Source organism: Choloepus didactylus, chromosome 11 (assembly GCF_015220235.1).
Source record: "Choloepus didactylus isolate mChoDid1 chromosome 11, mChoDid1.pri, whole genome shotgun sequence".
Classification (NCBI taxonomy): Eukaryota; Metazoa; Chordata; class Mammalia; order Pilosa; family Megalonychidae; genus Choloepus; species Choloepus didactylus.
The window spans coordinates 41,517,270-41,534,000 of NC_051317.1; the positions used below are offsets into that span (position 1 = coordinate 41,517,270).

At 39.5% G+C, this 16,731-nt stretch overlaps 1 protein-coding gene across 1 annotated transcript in view; it reads right to left on the minus strand.

Annotated features, from left to right (window-relative positions):
* MARCHF11 (membrane associated ring-CH-type finger 11) overlaps window positions 1-16,731 on the minus strand; it is a 121,875-nt gene that overhangs the window by 21,668 nt on the left and 83,476 nt on the right. The window lies entirely within an intron of this gene.

Here is a 16,731-nt window from a genome sequence, read left to right on the forward strand (position 1 = left end):
GTAAGAAAAAGGTGCTGTGGATAATCTTAGAAGATAAAAAAAAAAAATCAACATTTCAGCCCATGTTTCTCTTCATAACATTAGCCCCTTTTCGATCTGATTGGCCCCAAATGAATTTTTCAGTTTCTTTCAGGCTACAAAAAAACACGCAATCAGATAAAGATTAATGAATTGCCTTAACATCATCATTTTCAGTAAATTCAGTGTTCTGCAAGTTGAATCTAGTTTCATTCCAGATCACAGGACTGAGTGTGAATGGCTAAGGAATGTGTGTCCCTGGGAATAATGTTGTTATCTTTCAGGCATGCATGAAATTAAATACACTCTGAAGATACATGGAAGGACTGCTATGGCTGGTAAGTTATTTTACTGTTAACACACTTGGCTAGTGCAAAAATGGGGAAAATGTCTCTTCTTTTAATGGAAAACTTTAAAAATTAAAACACATACACACATACACACAAATAAGTAAGTCACATAAAAACAACAGTTGAAAAAGTCATTTAAGGCAATACAAAGAATAATTATAAGAGAACCTTAAAATGTACATTTTCTTTTATGGGTACATTTCATATATCCATATATTACAGACTTTTTATTATCTAGTGGCAATCCATGAAGTCATTTTTCTCAAGATTTAGAATTTGTACACAAATGGAGTATCTTTGAAACTCACCAACTGTATTAATCCATGCTATTCAATGGGGAAATAATTTTGATGCCCTAAGTATCAATATTTGAAAGGATTTACAGTATAAATCATCAAAAATGTTTCAAAGGTTTCAGCAACTTGAGAGAATTAATTAGGTATGTTCTCACTTGTGCACAGTTGAGCAGAAACAAAACTAGAGTTGTTATTGTGGTTTGCCAGTGAATGACGAAACGCAAATCAACTGCACAATCTCATTGTGTGTGAAAGAGCTCTGGCATTTGCAACATATGGATTCCCAGAAGAAATTTAAACAGTTTTAAATAACCTAAAAAAGAAAATGTAAGTTCAAACAACCAGTGACCACTGGATGAATCCAACACTCCCTTAAACAACTTACCTTAAGTCTGAATCTGTTCATCCCCAAATGGCAAATCTGTCACTACCCACAACTTCCCTCTCTCCCTCAGTGTCTGTCCTCTCTTCCTCTCACATTGTAAACACATAATTTACATACAATATTTTAAGTATGCATTTGACCCTGCATATTCATGGCCATCATAAATTCTACATTGGTTAAGGGTTTAATAGCAAAATGCATTTGAAATATTCAGTGTCTGAAATCATTTAATTTATTTTTCTTTTGAAAACAGAATCAAAGCACAAATTATACTTTGGTGAATTTATATGAATATTCATCTAATAAAAATGGTAATTGTTTTTTCAATTCTGAATGAATAAACTATTCAATATTATTCTATGATTACAGCTGAATCCGTGTGTTTCAAGCAAAGTTTTAGATTTGATGCTCATTAAAATATGCATTCAAAAGAACAAGGATAAGCTATATAGAAACTACCTACAACCAAAACCCATCCTAGATGGATGTTACTATGTCTATATGCAATATATTACCCTTTATGTATTTATTAGTCACATCAGATAGATGAAAACAAAGCATAATTAAAGCATGACGGAAGTTAGGGAGGTGTGTCTGTTGGATTTTCACACGGTGGGCCACGTTTAGAAATACATACACCTGAATCACAAGAGTCTTGGGTAACCAAAGAAGAATGGGGAAGATTCACCAAGAATGATCTTTGCTGATCCATATTTTTCCTTTGCCATTAATCCTCTATGATGTTCCAGATTCATGATGTAATTTTATTGGAGTTAAATTTGAACAGTTCAATATGGTATAATTAATTATATTTAGCTTCAAGGAGACTTACTAATTGATTGATCTAACCCTGCTTTGCATGATAATTCAGTAATAATGTGGTGCCCATAAGCACAATGTGGTGGTGATTACTGGACGTGGCTGTGGTATTTCCTGGGACCCCGGAAATCTGGGTGGATTCCACCTCAGGGCCATCAGGCTGCAAGGGGCTGGGGGCTGGGGGGCTGTGCTCAGATGGCTACAGACACGTGAGGTTTATCTCTTCCATGGCAGGGAAGGTGAATGAGTGAAGGGACAGACTTACCAGGAATAAGAGACACTGACCCTTCACACTTGTTTGATGGCACCAAATTTAAAATGGTTTAAAATGCAAATGCCTGGTGGCTTGGGATTAATGTGTTCAAAATTATGTTGGGAAGCTAGTGAAAAAAAACAACTCTTGATTGCAGTACAGTAGGAAGCTTAATTATTTACCATTATCATAGAAATTCTTTTTTCTTGTGGTTATAAGAAACAATTTGGGATTTTTGAAGTTTGTTTTTTAACGAAAGATAAATTGTACAAGATCTGTAATTAGCTCCCCGACTTTTTGTTTGTTTGTTTATTTGCTATCACTCTGGCTAATAAGGCAATTATGCAAACGTGTAAGTTTAAAAGTACTTAGATGCTCTTCACATAGTGAATAAACCTTAAAATTAACACAATTTCACTGACTAGCTGATGAAGACAGACCATCATTGAAAGCAAAATTATTAAATCCCAATATGAACATAGGGATTTCCCTTTGAACACAGATATCATCTTGCTCATTTCTTTGCCTCGTTACATACCGTTCTTCCTTCTTTTAACCATAATGTGCCAAAGAAGGCTTGTTTCTGGTCTTACCCTAGGAAAAGTGAACACTGACTTGAAAGGGTAGGAAACACTCACCTAGAGTCTTTGCTCTGGGAAGACACATTATCTAACATGCTGGGCCTCAAGGAGCTGTATTACTATGCACCACTAGCATGCACAGTAAAAATAGAAGATGAGTCGCTCAGGGCTTTTCTCTCTACCCCAGGGGCATCTGAGGCCTGGATATAAGTTTGCAAGAGATTTATGAACCTTGAACAAAATCTGCCAACTGCTGAACACCCTTTTTATCCTCTAAATATAGAGGAGAACGATATACTCTCTTCATCTCTATATATTCATTTATTTAAATTTCTTCCTAAGTTTGGGAATAAACGTTACATAACAACAACCAGGTTGGCTTTAAATAGTTGCTATTATTTTATTTCTTTCCATGAAATTTGAATGTGTGACTATCTTATATTCCTGAAAAGCTGTTCACTTCTTCCCAGCAAACCTGTGGACATACTGTTTCTAGCAAAAGTGGGAACAACAGGCTTCTCTTTTGGATGTTCATCTTCATTTAGTGCACTAGAAGTAGTTTAAGAATAATTGACTATAATTACACATGGCCAGTATGTGCCAGGCACTTTTCTAAGAGGTTACATGAATTAACTCATGTAATCCTCCAACAAGTCTATGAGGAAGTACTATTATTATTCCCGTTTTACAGATAAGTAAACTGAGGCAAGGAGAGGTTAAATAATTTGCCCAAGGTTCTCCACCTATTGATAGCTGGGGCTGAGATATAAATCCAGGTAGTTTGGCTCTTAGGTCCAAAGTCTTAGCCCTTACCTTACAATATATTATATAATAATTCTCCTGAGCTCCGATAACAATTAATTGCATAACCCTCTTTCTTTGCAGAGCCACTACAATTCCCCTGATAAAAGCTCCTATTCTGTTTTCTCTGGTCTCCTGAAAGAGCTTTCCAACTGGGATCCCAGCCATGAGTCATTTCTTCCTCCTCTATGAAGCTCCCAGGTCTACAATCCTAAGGAAAGGACAGTTGTCCCTCCTGGGCTGGACTCTAAGCTCCACCAAGAAATGGCTAAATGCTTGATTCAGCACATGTCCCCAGCACCTGGCACATAACTGTTGGAGGAGGGATGAAAGAAAGGGATGGAGGGCGATTAAGCGGAAGAGAAGAAAGGAGGTGGAAAGAAAAGATGCAAGGAAGGAAAGACAGATGATTCTCAATTTAACTTCATCTGACTTCTTTTGCTTCCCCCAAATGCCATGCACGTTTTTACTTTGGTCCCACTGTGCTGTTGTGCACGCCCCTTCGTCAGCTGGCAATGCTCTTCCCCCTTGTCTCACCGCATGAAATCTCTCATCCATCCATACCTGCTCTAATGCCCCCTCTCCTAAAAAGTTTTGCCCTCATGCCTTCCTGCCCTAAGCAGAACCCTCTCTCTGGGACCCCCACCATACTTCATACATCTTTTCTTTCTAACTTGGATCCCAGCTTGCCGTCAACCTCCCTGTTGTCCATGAGCAAAACTTGAGTCTCATTCATCCTCATGTTCATGAAATAGCTGAACACCCCCAGTAAGTACTGGACTTTGTTGCCATCACCCAGCTGACTCCCAGATTAATATTTCCCCCATCCGTTCCATCATTGCCTGCAGGCTAAAGTTCAAGCTCTGGCTGAACTACCAGTGAGTAGAAAACTGGGAAATCAAATTCAGACCTTTCAGCCTCCAAAGCCTAAGTTCTTGCTAAGTGCTTTTTGCTCTGCCTACTCGGTCTGCTCTCATCCCTTCTTCCTGCCTGCTTACACTAATACATTCTACATTTGAAAGGAGAAAAACATGGGCGTAATTGTACCTAGCTGAAAGGTGGTGGTAGGGCTGAAAAACACCAATGTGCGTGAAATCAGCCCAGCCAAGTGCTAACTGAATCTGATCTCTGGTTCTCTAAGTAGCACCTTTAAATACTTCTGGGATCTGAAAGATTCAGTGTTTGTTATGTGAATATTAACGTAAACCAGACAATCTCAAGGAGTTATGTCTCTTTAAATTTTGATGAAAATTTGGGAGGAATTAAATAAACTCACATTGGACATTTTTAAATATTCTCTTTAAACACAACTGCTAAAAGATGTACCAAATGAGTGAGATCCACCAGTTCTAGAAAAGATGTGGACAAGATGCATCATTGTGCAAGTGTCACTGTGTGCACTGGTCCACGTTAGTGTTGTACTCTTCATGGGAAATTAGATAAGTACCCCAAAGAGTGCCCCAGACTGCCATGGAACCACACCAAACACTGTTGCTTTTACCAAAGAAATCTGAAAAATTAATGCAAGTGTATTTATGTCCTTCAGAGAAGAAAGGATATAAGTGAGAGCTATAAATATCATCCTCAATTTCCTTTAAAGAAACAATGGTCCAGAAAGCTAAAGTGGACACTAAAGCCAACATAAGACCCAGAGTCCATCCTGCCTACATATCATTTCCAGCTGGTGAGTTAAGCACTTTGGAAAGCCATGCACTCAATCAGGTCCCTAGGAAGCTATTTCGAAAGATACACCTGTCATCCCGTTGTCTGAAAGAGTTAATGCACCTTCTCAATATAGAACTCAATTTCCTCCCTGAAAATAGCACCTGCTCAGAGGGAACTAGGCTGAAAAAACCCTGAGAGTAGACTTGTTCCCCGTGCATTCAATCATTCAGTCTGCAGCCCTGTTTCATCTTTGTTTTCACAAGGTAGGCCAGATATGAATCACACACAAATAGATTTGTAGTACAATGATTTATATTGTGCAGCATGACAGGTGGGAGAAGTCATCAGTGTCACCAGAGAGAACACCTGCTCTTAAGAAATGTCTTCTTTAGAAAAATAAATTTAGCTGAAAACTACTTTTGATCATCTTTAGGTGGTGTTTAAATTGCGTCATGAAAGTTGGGATTCGAAAGCTGGCAGGAAACATCACAGTGAGTAATCAATTTGATGTGTAGATAAAACATTCAGTTAATTATATGCCCACTCTTTGTGGAGTTGTATTTATAGGCTGCATATTAAAAATGATTTCATGGTTTTGTATTGGTCTTGTTTGATAGAAAATCATCTTCATAAACTTATCAGAGCCTGAGATAAAAATCAGAGAAAAAGAATTTGCCTTGCCTGGAAAAGGTGAAATTTAAACAACCTAACAAACAGAATTAGAAAACATGGAACCAGTTCTTTGAAAAAATTAATAAAGATTGATAAAACCATAACAAGATTACATAAGAAATGAAAAAGGGTATATAATTACTGATCATACAGATAGAAAGGGTAGAAGGGAAAATTGTTTGCTTTTTAAAAATTTCTATTCCAATTAATTCAATAACATAGATAAAATAGAAAAACTCCTTGAACAACATAACTTACCAAAACTAACTCAAGAATAAATAGAATGTATGAATAACCCTGTATCTGTAAAATAAAGGCTTTTGTAATCAAAAGCCTTCCCACAAACACACACACACACCTACAAACACTTCCAGTGTTGGATGGTTTCACTGGAAAATTTTATCCAACATTTAAGAAAAACAATAATATCAATTTTATACACAGTCTTTCATACTATAAAGAAGGACAGGAATTTCCGAACTCATTTTATGAAACCAACAGAACCCTGATACCAAAGCTTGACAAAGACATTAAAAGGAAAGAAAAATTCCAGACCAATATCCTTCATGAACATAGACGAAAACAAAATCCTCAACAAAATATAGCAAATCTAATCCAACAATATGCATGAGTGAAGTTTATCCCTGGAATGCAAGGCTGATATAACATTCAAAAATCTATCAGTGAAATTCACCATATAAACAAACTAAAATAGTCAAAAAAAAAAAAAAAGACATCTCGATGTGTTAAAATCATCTGACAGACACCCATTCATGATGAAAAAGAAAGAAAACTCAGCAAACTAAAACAGAAAGGCAGAAAGAAAACTTCTTAACCTGATAAAGGGAATCTACAAAAAACTTATAGTTAACATTGTACTTATTGGTGAAAAGTGAATGCTTGCCCTCCTATGATAAGAACTATATAAATATATCCACTCTTCTTTACTTCTATTCACTATTGTACTGAAGGTCCTAGACAGTGCAATAAGGCAAGAAAATGAAATGAAAAGTAGAATGACTGTGAAAGAAATACGATAAAATTTTCTCTATTTGTAATGACATGATTATCTATGTAGAAAATCCTAGGGAATCTACAAGAAAACCTAATAGAATTAATAAATTAATTTAGCAAAGCCTCAAAATACAAGTTCAACAAAGATCAATTGCATTTAATTACCAGCAGCAAAACATTGTAAAATAAAATTAAAAAACAATACTACTTTTAAGAAGATGCAAAAAATCATAAATTTCTTAGGAACAGATTATCTAAAGTCTACACAAATCATGCAGAAAGAAATTAAAGAAGACATTAAATAAATGGAGTTTATAGATTGACTCACTCTTGTTCAGAAAGCTATTCTCCCCAAATTTAACTTTTAAATTTAAATAGGGAAAAAATAGTATGAGAAAACAAAGTTTTCTCATTGTTGATCACATTTTAAAAAAAAAGAAGTTGCTCATTTAAAATTATAATCAGTCAATTGATGCTACTGACCTAATTTTAATTTACAGTGATAAAAAAGAAAAACAAATCTCCAAATCATTGGTTGCAATTTCCATGAGAATTAGGAAGAAGAAAACCCTCTGGGCTAGCTTCCCCATGTGAGGTGAAACAACGTTTACTTTAACTATCAACTACTGGTAATGCAAATCCTGGTGATCTCTTTGCTTGAATTATAACACCTGGAACTAGGTCATGTGACTAACACAGAGCAGAGAGGTGGATGGCCAGCTCCCTATGTACTGAAGCACGTTGGTGAGGGATCGTGTTATTGTACGGAGGTCAGAACATCGATGAAGACATTTCCTCCAGAAACCATATCTTGGCAATCCCAAGAGGGTTGACCAACCATGTCCTAGGACTAAGGAGATGTGCTCAGTATGCATTTGCAGCTCAGGAAGGGCTCCTCACCGGGATCCTGTGTGGAGCGCCATGCTGGGGGGTCCTGGGATGAGTGTCCAAGATGCATCATGTGCCTGGGCCATGGGATGACAAGGTAGGAGAGGAAGCCCCCAAGAGGAGATGGACTCTAAGAAGGCTTCACTGCATGGAGGAATTCTTTCCAGCATTCCTCCTGAAAACTGGGCTCAAACGGGGCTGGGCAATGGAGTAGATAAGGCTGGTCTTTACCTTCAGGACCAGGAGCATAAAGTCCTGGATAAGTCAGGACAAAGGTGAAACTGGCCCAAGGCATTGTGGGACCAAAAATCCCAGGCCAGAGCCAGGGTGACCAGAGAAGTCTCCAAAGTTTCAAAATGGAAATACAGGAGGAGTGAAAATTAAGACAGTGAAGATTTAGTTACCAAGTAAGAAGCAAGACTAGCAGGACCCAGAGATGCAAGTCAGAGAAGGGTGCTAAATGGGAAAGTGGTCTCTGAGTAGCCAGTGACAAGGACAGTAATTGAATGCACGAATGAGCCCTCCAAAGTCCATCCAGAAAAACCCTCCTGTTGAAAACTATCCTTTTTCCAGGTGCCAAATCTTTGGAAACGGGGCTGTAGCCTCAAGACTCTCCCATCTGGCAGAAGATGTGGAAAGTGTTCTCAGGTATCTTTAGTTGGAAGGTTGTTTTCTAACTGAAGAAAAATCTCTTGAATAACTGGGTATGAAGATGGGGCGACAACTATACAAACAACTCACTGAGAGGCATTTATTTAGCAACTATAGGGAAGGCACATAAGGAAAATCAAATATTCTGGATCTCACTCAAGAAAAAACATTTATTTCTCCACTTTTCTAATTCTTCCAGAACCATCTATGTTCCATCTCTCAATGTTAACTCTAATTCAATTCTTTTGATCGATAATGATTTTCATATTTGGCAAAGGCTAAAAGCCTGTTAGCTCCTATCTAACAGGCTTTTCAGTTTCAAGAGCTTATACTGCGTTCTCCTTTTCTCTGTTTTAATTCTTTCTTGCAACAAAAGCAGGTGCTATCCATTATTTCAAATGAGAGAAATTTGCCCCAAGTGTGGACTGTCTAATATAGTTAGCCTTACTAACTAGATTTTACTCCATGTGAATTAAAAGTGTGTGTCTGTGTATAACATATTTTTATTTCATTACTCCTCTCAATAATAGGTATTAATTATGTTTAAACATCAGCTCCCCATGGGATCTCTAATTAATTAATTAGCAGGTAGCCATAACCATATTTACTTTTTTCTCCACAAAGAGTTGAAAGCTACCTTTGCTAAAGGAGCTTATCAAAACTCTCATCAGACTGTTGCTGATTTCAACCTTGCTCTTGGGACAGAATTCTTATTGGAACCAACTGACTTCGCATTTGAAATAGACCAAATACTGTATTTTCTTCTAGTGGTCAGCATAGCACCCCTGGTATTTAGGAACCAGAGTGTGAGGCAGGTCATCTCGTTCACAGAATGTGTGCAAAGCCTTGTACAATGCACATTTTAAGTGGCTTTCTCTTGACTCTGGGGAAGCGGGGTGACATGGTGCATCAAGGCTAGGGCTGTTGAGTTGGCTCTCCTACCAAGCAAGTTAGTCTTCTCATAACAGACCCCAATATTCTTCTCTAAAATGACATCTGACGTAAGGTATCTTAGAATAACTGGGTATCAACTCCTCCATCCCTTGCTGTCCTTTCTTCATTTCCCAGAACTGCTTATACTACAGACTGGCTTAAACAAGAGGGAATTTATTGGCTGATGGTTCTGGACACTAGAAGTCCAGCATCGAGGTATCACCTGCCACACCTTCTCCAGTCTGTAGCCTTCTGATGGTGGCTTTCCAGCAACCCCCCATCCCACGGCCATGTCTCCCGTGTCCTCTTGTGTCTTGCACTGACTGTGTACAATTTTTCTCCGCTTATAAGGACTTCCATCATATTGGACTAAGGCCCACCCTGATTCAGGTTGGCCTTAATATATTCAAAGATTGTGTTTATAAATGAGCTTAAACCCATAGAAGAATTCTCCACATACCCACTTAAGAATTCCATAATTAAAAATTCTTAAAGCATGAGGAATGTTTTAGGGATGATGGATATGTTCTAGAACAGGATTATGGTGATGGTTGCATACGTTTTTAAATTTGCTAAAATCAATGAATTCTATATAAATCATACCTCAATAAAACTATTTTTTAAAGCCCTAGGGGGAAAATCCTTAAAATAGCAGAATGAGTGAAATCTTTTTGGCAATTATTTACTTGGTTGGTAATGGGGATTAATAATGTCCCCAAAAGAGACATGTTCAGGTCACAACCTCTGGCCCTGATTTTATGAATCCATTTGTAAATAGTACCTTTGAAGATGTTATTAGTTAAGGTGTGGCCATGTGTGAATGAGAGTGGGCCTTAATCCAGTATGGCTGAATTTCTTACAAGCAAAGGAAACTGGAAACAGAGCAGAAGGCATGAGCAGCAGCCAGAAGCTGGAAGTCAAGGGAACCCAGAAGAGGAAGAAGATGCAGCCAAATACAGTAGTGCCCTGTGACAGAAAAGCCAAGGAACCCCAAAGATTGTCAGCCAGCCAGAAAATAGTGACCCCAATAAATTCTTGTTGTTAAGCCAAACTATTGTCTGGTATTTGTTTTAGCAGACAGGAAACTATGACAAGTAGTTTGTATTACCTTATGTTGTAAAATAAAATATATGAAATTACTTAATTTCCTAGCTTAACCCAACAGAAAAGGATTCCCAAGACAGACTTTTTTTTTTTTTCCATGCAATCAACAAGCATTTTTTAAAAGCAAGAGTCCAGGTCTAAAGGTTTTAAGCATGAAAAGATATTATACCTCAGGGAAATTCAAATAAAATCAAGATACCCTTTCCATTCATGGAATTGGCACAAAAGAAAAAGATTAATTGTATCTAGCATTGCTAAGGGTGTATAGAAATTGTTACTCTCCTATACAGCTAGCAGAAGTCTAGTAAAACTTGACTCTATTTACCAAATACACATACATACTCTAAGTCAATATGAAAAATACATTGGCACAGATATATGTGCAAGGATATTCACTAAAGCACTAATTTTTTTTAATTCAGTTTTATTGAGAAATATCCATATACCATACAGTCATCCATGGTGTACAATCAACTGTTCACAGTACCATCTTATAGTTGTGCATTCATCACCCCAATCTATTTTTGAACATTTTCCTTACATCAGAAAGAATCAGAATCAGAATAAAAAATAAAAAATAATAAAAATAATAAAAAAACCAGATCACACCCCCCCACACCACCCTATTTTTCATTTAGGTTTTGTCCCCATTTTTCTACTCATCCATCCATACACTGGATAAAGGGAGTGCGATCCATGGGGTTTTCACAATCACACCGTCACCCCTTGTAAGCTACATTGTTATACAATTGCCAAGACAGACTTTTATCTCAAGGAAGTCTGCCCTGCTTTTGCCTTCCTGGAAGACTGCTTACTGGTTAAAGAGTATGGACTCGGGTAAGATTTGAATCCAGGGTCTGGTATTTCTGCCTCTTTATACAGTATGACTCTGGGCGAGAAAGACCTTACTTTGGTCTTCTTTAAAATGGGGATAGTAGTAAATATTTCTCACACACACAAACACGATACTTTCCATTTTGTCTGGGCACTGGGTAGTGCCCATCTAGCTACAACTATTATTCCAAACGCAGAAGAACCTTAACTGAGATTCTGCTTCTAGATGCTTCAAGATGAAGTCTAACAAATGATTACCTGTGCTGGATGTAGCTGCTGTGCTCAGTTCTTCATTACACCCCAAACCATATCCTATTTCCTGACATCCTGCCACGATTAACTTCTCATTTTGCTTGAATGCAAAGAAATCTTTTCCACTGACATAAAGAAATGTAAATCTCTTAAGTGAAATTTGGCAGCTCATTAAACCCCTGTAAAGGGGCAGATAGCTATGATACATTCTCATATTTTATTCTTTACTTTGAACACTATTTTAATAAAACAAATGAACAAATACTTTTGCCACTAGTTCCTGTAATTTCTCATTGACCCTTAGTTCTCCCATCAATAAGGGTTTTATAGGAAGGTTAGAGAATAAGCTCTTCTCTAGCTCATTAGGTCCCTCCTTCACATTCTCCAGGCTGGTGGACGCACAGGAGGGCTTGCTGGGATGAGATACCTCAGCCCCTTCCCTGAACACCTGACTGTCCAGTGAGAGGAGACACATGACTGATGACTGAAGGGGATCCCCCCACCCCAGCAATCCCACTGTGCAAACAGTGCTATGAAAGTGCAGAAAAGAGATACACTTCATAATCGAGAGCCACAGAAGGCTTAAAGAAGCAGGTGGCATGTGACCCAGGTTTCAAAGCATCAGTAAGAGATCAGGTGGCATAAAAGAATACGCCATGCAGAAGAGCACCAAGATCAAACATCTCTCACTCTTTGGCTTCAGGTTTTTCTTTAACTCTGCTTTCTTTCACACACCTTTCCCAATAGTTTTGAGTTCTTCTTCTTTGCCAAGTTTTGCAAGCCAAGGGCAAATGAGCAACAGTGACTTGCTCAGCCCATGTAATAGGCTGTGAATAATACAGTTCAACACCTGGTTTCGATCTTCAATTAGCCCACAATCTACTTGAGTGATAAGCACAATGCATGGAAACAGAGGAGCACCAAACAACACACCATGTAATTAAGCCGTAAGCTGGGCAGAAGAGACTGAGACTGTCCATCATGGACGTCTGTGAAAGCTGAAACAATCCAGAATGACTTCCTGGAGGAGGCAGACCTTGAGCTTTTCTGTGCAGGGCAGGGAGGATTTGGAGATGTACAAGTGTGAGATAAGGCTTTCCAGGTAGGAACAACCTGAGCAAAGACTCCAAGGAGGGGAAACAAGCAAGGAATGATCCTGTGGTGGCCAATTTCAAATGAGCCTGTGACTGCAGGAAACCAAAGTAACCACTTGGAAAGTGAAAATGCAGTTAGTGATCTGATAGATTTGTCCACAGAGCATCCATCAATATGACTTATTGTCTCCCACTAAGTCCCATTGATACACAATTATCCGTTTACATGTCTGCTTCCCAGACCACACTGTGAACCCTCTGCAAGCAGGGACAGTACCTTACTGATGCTGGAGACCCTGTTACTTGGCACAGTGCCACGGAAAGTTGGCAGAACTCAGGAAACATTGGGTCAACAAATGAAGTCTGGTTTGGTTTTGTCTCTGTACATGAGTGACTTGTCTTGACAGCATGAAAGGATCCTAAAAGTCACTTCAACTTTCTAATTCGAATCCAGTGTTTTTCAGCCAGGGGTGATTTTGCCCTCCTGATGGGACATTTGACCAATGTCTGGAGACATTTTTGGTTGTCACCGTGGGGGATTGGGGGGTTGGATGTGTGCTACTGGCACCCATTGGGCAGAGGCCAGGGATGCTGCTAAACAACCTACAAGGCACAAGACAGCCTGCCGCCCCTAACAGAGAATTTCCTGGCCCAAAATGTCAATAATGCCAAGACTGAGAGGCCCTGTCCTAGGCCTATCACACTTAAAGACCAAAACAGGGGCTGTGTTTGGATTGTGGGTGTTTTGGTAGTGTTTCTCTTTTGAACTTAAAGCACATTTGTCTTTTAAAAGAAATGAAGGGGAAAGAACCTGGTTCTTTTCAAGGTAACTGCACTTTTGTTTCCTGGGAAACCCAGAAGCAATGATGCCCAAGGCAAGTCATGGGTCCCCTTGTCAGGCAGCAAACTGCATTCCAGCGGGACCGCTTCCAGGAAGCACACGAGAAACAGAAAGTGCCATGTCAGACAGACTCATGTGCACACGTGTTCAAGGCATCTGGTTAAAGACATGTTCAAAACTGATGTAATCATGCATGCAATTAGCTACACACATACACACAGCACAACATGCTAGTAAGTGAATTAAATGATAGATGAGTCAGTGGAACATTGATGAAGGAAGAAAAACCACGTAGATTTAGGAAAGATTTATGACATGAGATCGATGATAGACAGATGATAGACAGACGGAGGGGCACATAGATAATAGACAGATGGAGGAGGGGAGAGATATATACGAGAGAGCTGGATAGACCGAGATAGAGATGGATAGATGATAGATAGATAGATAGATAGATAGATAGGTAGATAGATAGATAGATGATAGATAAATGATAAATAGACAGACCTAGCTAACCCTCATCCAAGGTGACAGCCAAGGGCACCATATTTGCCATAATGCTACATGGCCATCCTGCATTGTGTCTCCATCATGGTCCTAGATTAAGAGGAACAGTTGTCTTTTCTGTCTTTGATTAGAAATTGGAAGAAAGCTAGTGAGTAGGTGTAAAGCCCAAAAAGGTTAGGGTGATGCTAACATCCCAGTACCAAACATTTTCTGGATCAGGCTGCTTTTAAGCCTCAGACAGAGCAACTGCCCAGCAGACCAAATGACTGTTATGACTCTGGAGAAGGGGAAGCCCTACAGACAGGAGAGAAAAACACCAGGGATCTGGTACTGAGATAAATGGCAGCCAGAGACCAAAATAAAAAAACACCCACTGAGGACAGAATTGAGCTTATTCAGTGTATTAAATAGAACAGCCACAATTTAGAACCACAACCACATGAAAACACATTCTCTTCATGCTCAGGAAGAGAAAAGAGGGGCCCGGAAGTGAACTGTTCCACCCAAGGCCACAGAGCGGCCAGTGGCCCATTCACGAGTCAGCGCCCGGGCCTCTGAATGTCCTCTGCCATCTCAGCCCTGGTCACCTTCTCCTCCCTACAACTTTATGAAAACAGTGCACGGTACTCTCCACAGTACTCGCACTCAGACAATAGAACTCTCCCTTCTTTCCTGACAATCAGGCGGTGGGGAGCCTGCAGGAACCAGCCTGCCCCACAGCTCAAACGCAGGCGATGGCTGCAGGGGGCCCCTGACCCTCATCCACAGCCAGGAACCCCAGCTCCTGGTGAGTTGTGCAAAGCTGCACCTGTAATTCTGATGTCCTGTTTCTCCTAACATTCAAAATCGTGCACATTGGCAGAGGAACAGATATGAAATTACCCATGTGGCAGCTGAGCCTACTTACAAGAAACTTTACCTGTAAACGGGATTGATCTGATCTAGGACGTGAAGCCAAGTTTCCTAGAGGTTTCCCTTCCCAAAGAGATGCTTAGAGTGAGAAAATAAACTCAGTGGTTTGGAGATTAGGGTAGGGCTTGAGCGCAGCACTATTGATTTTTTTTCAGAAATCCGATTACTACATTATTGTTTTTCAGATGGTTGTGTCCCTATTAAAGGATAATTTATTCTGCAACAAACTTTTTTGACAAAAGTTTTGAAAGTGGAGGTGGAAATGCATGGCTGGAGTTGAGAAACCCTCCTGATTTGTGCCCACCACAAAAAAAGAAAAAGGCTATATCTGGGCACTCGGAACTAAATGACAGGAGAGGGAGCCCAATGGGTATGGTGGGGCGTATAGAACTTGGAAGCCCTGTTGTGCCCACTGCCAGAGCAGAGGAGAGGAATGGGCCTACTGATGGCAGAAGTGTTCCTGGGACAGGAGAAGTTCCCAGTGGGGAGAAGCGGCCCAGGAGAATCAGATCCGTTCACTTCCAGAAGCCTCAGCCAGACAGAGGCAAAGGAGAGTGAAGGGGAGGCCACAAGGCCACAGATTCAGAGACAGCATCAAGGCTGGCTGAGTGGTCCTCTGTGATTTCTGGAAGCTGCTATAGCCTTCCATCTCCAGCACTGGGCGAGCGGGCAACACGCAGCAGGGCTGGTGTATTGCCGCGTAGCAGCGCCACGTGATACAATTGTGCCTGGCTATTTTTCCTTGGCAGTTGCAGAAGTAGCAGCTCTGCTCAGAGTGCTTCACAGAGACAGCATTTGGTCAGTATGTGTATGTGTGTATGCAGGTGAGTGTGTCTCTGTGTTCTTCACAAGGCTTTGGAGTGGGTCAGACCTCAATAAGAGTCCAAACTCTGCTGTTTCGTGTATAGTAAGGAAATCTGCTTGAACTTTCAGAGCCTCAGTTTCCTCACATGCAAAATGGGGGTAATAGTAATATTTACCTCATAGGACTGATGTGAGCATCTCAGGAAGTAATTTTCATCAAACACCTAGCACCATCCCTGGTACATAAGTGCTCAATAAATTGCATCTAGCTATTAACTCTTCAGAGATCTGAGCTCCCAGAAATTCATCAACTAAGCTCTGATAGAGAGCAAAGCCAGTGATGTTTTACCAAATGGGAAGGTCCTGTGACTGCTACAATTTTTTTTTTTTTTTTTTGAGGACCATCAGAGTATCACACCAGGAAAGGTCCATTTTAGACACGTGTTTTCTTCTTGGTTCTTTAGAAAAGCTAGGCAAATTATATTCAAATTTTCTTCAATTAATTTTGAAAATTTGATAATGTAAGCAATTTTTAAAGCCCTCCTTAAAAGACAAAAACGATTATGCAAATAGTTCTTGGTTAGGACAGCAGCCAAAACCAAGAGGATATAATTCAACTTCAGTATTTTGTAGAATTGTTCTGTGCAGATGAATCAATAAATTGTGTCACTGGACACAAAGGAGACCAGATGAAATGCTAGATACTTTCCAGCCCATGTACTTTTGCATTTTTCCACTACTGATATATGAGCCGTTAGTTGTAGGTGAAGAGCTGCATCTTCATATATGAAGTATATGATATGTGATATGATATATAATATGATATGATACAATATGCTACAATATGATACGATATATGATGGCTATTTATTTGAATTAGAGGATAGTAGAAGTTTAAAAAAAAGCCCTTAGAGACCATCTAGTCCAAACCCTCATTTTACAGAAACTAAAGGGTAAAATGACTTACCCAAAGTCACACAGCTAGTTAATGGCCAGCCTGACAAAAGTTACAGATCAGACTCAGAAAAGGATGTGGATTTGTATTTCTAATCTCCAG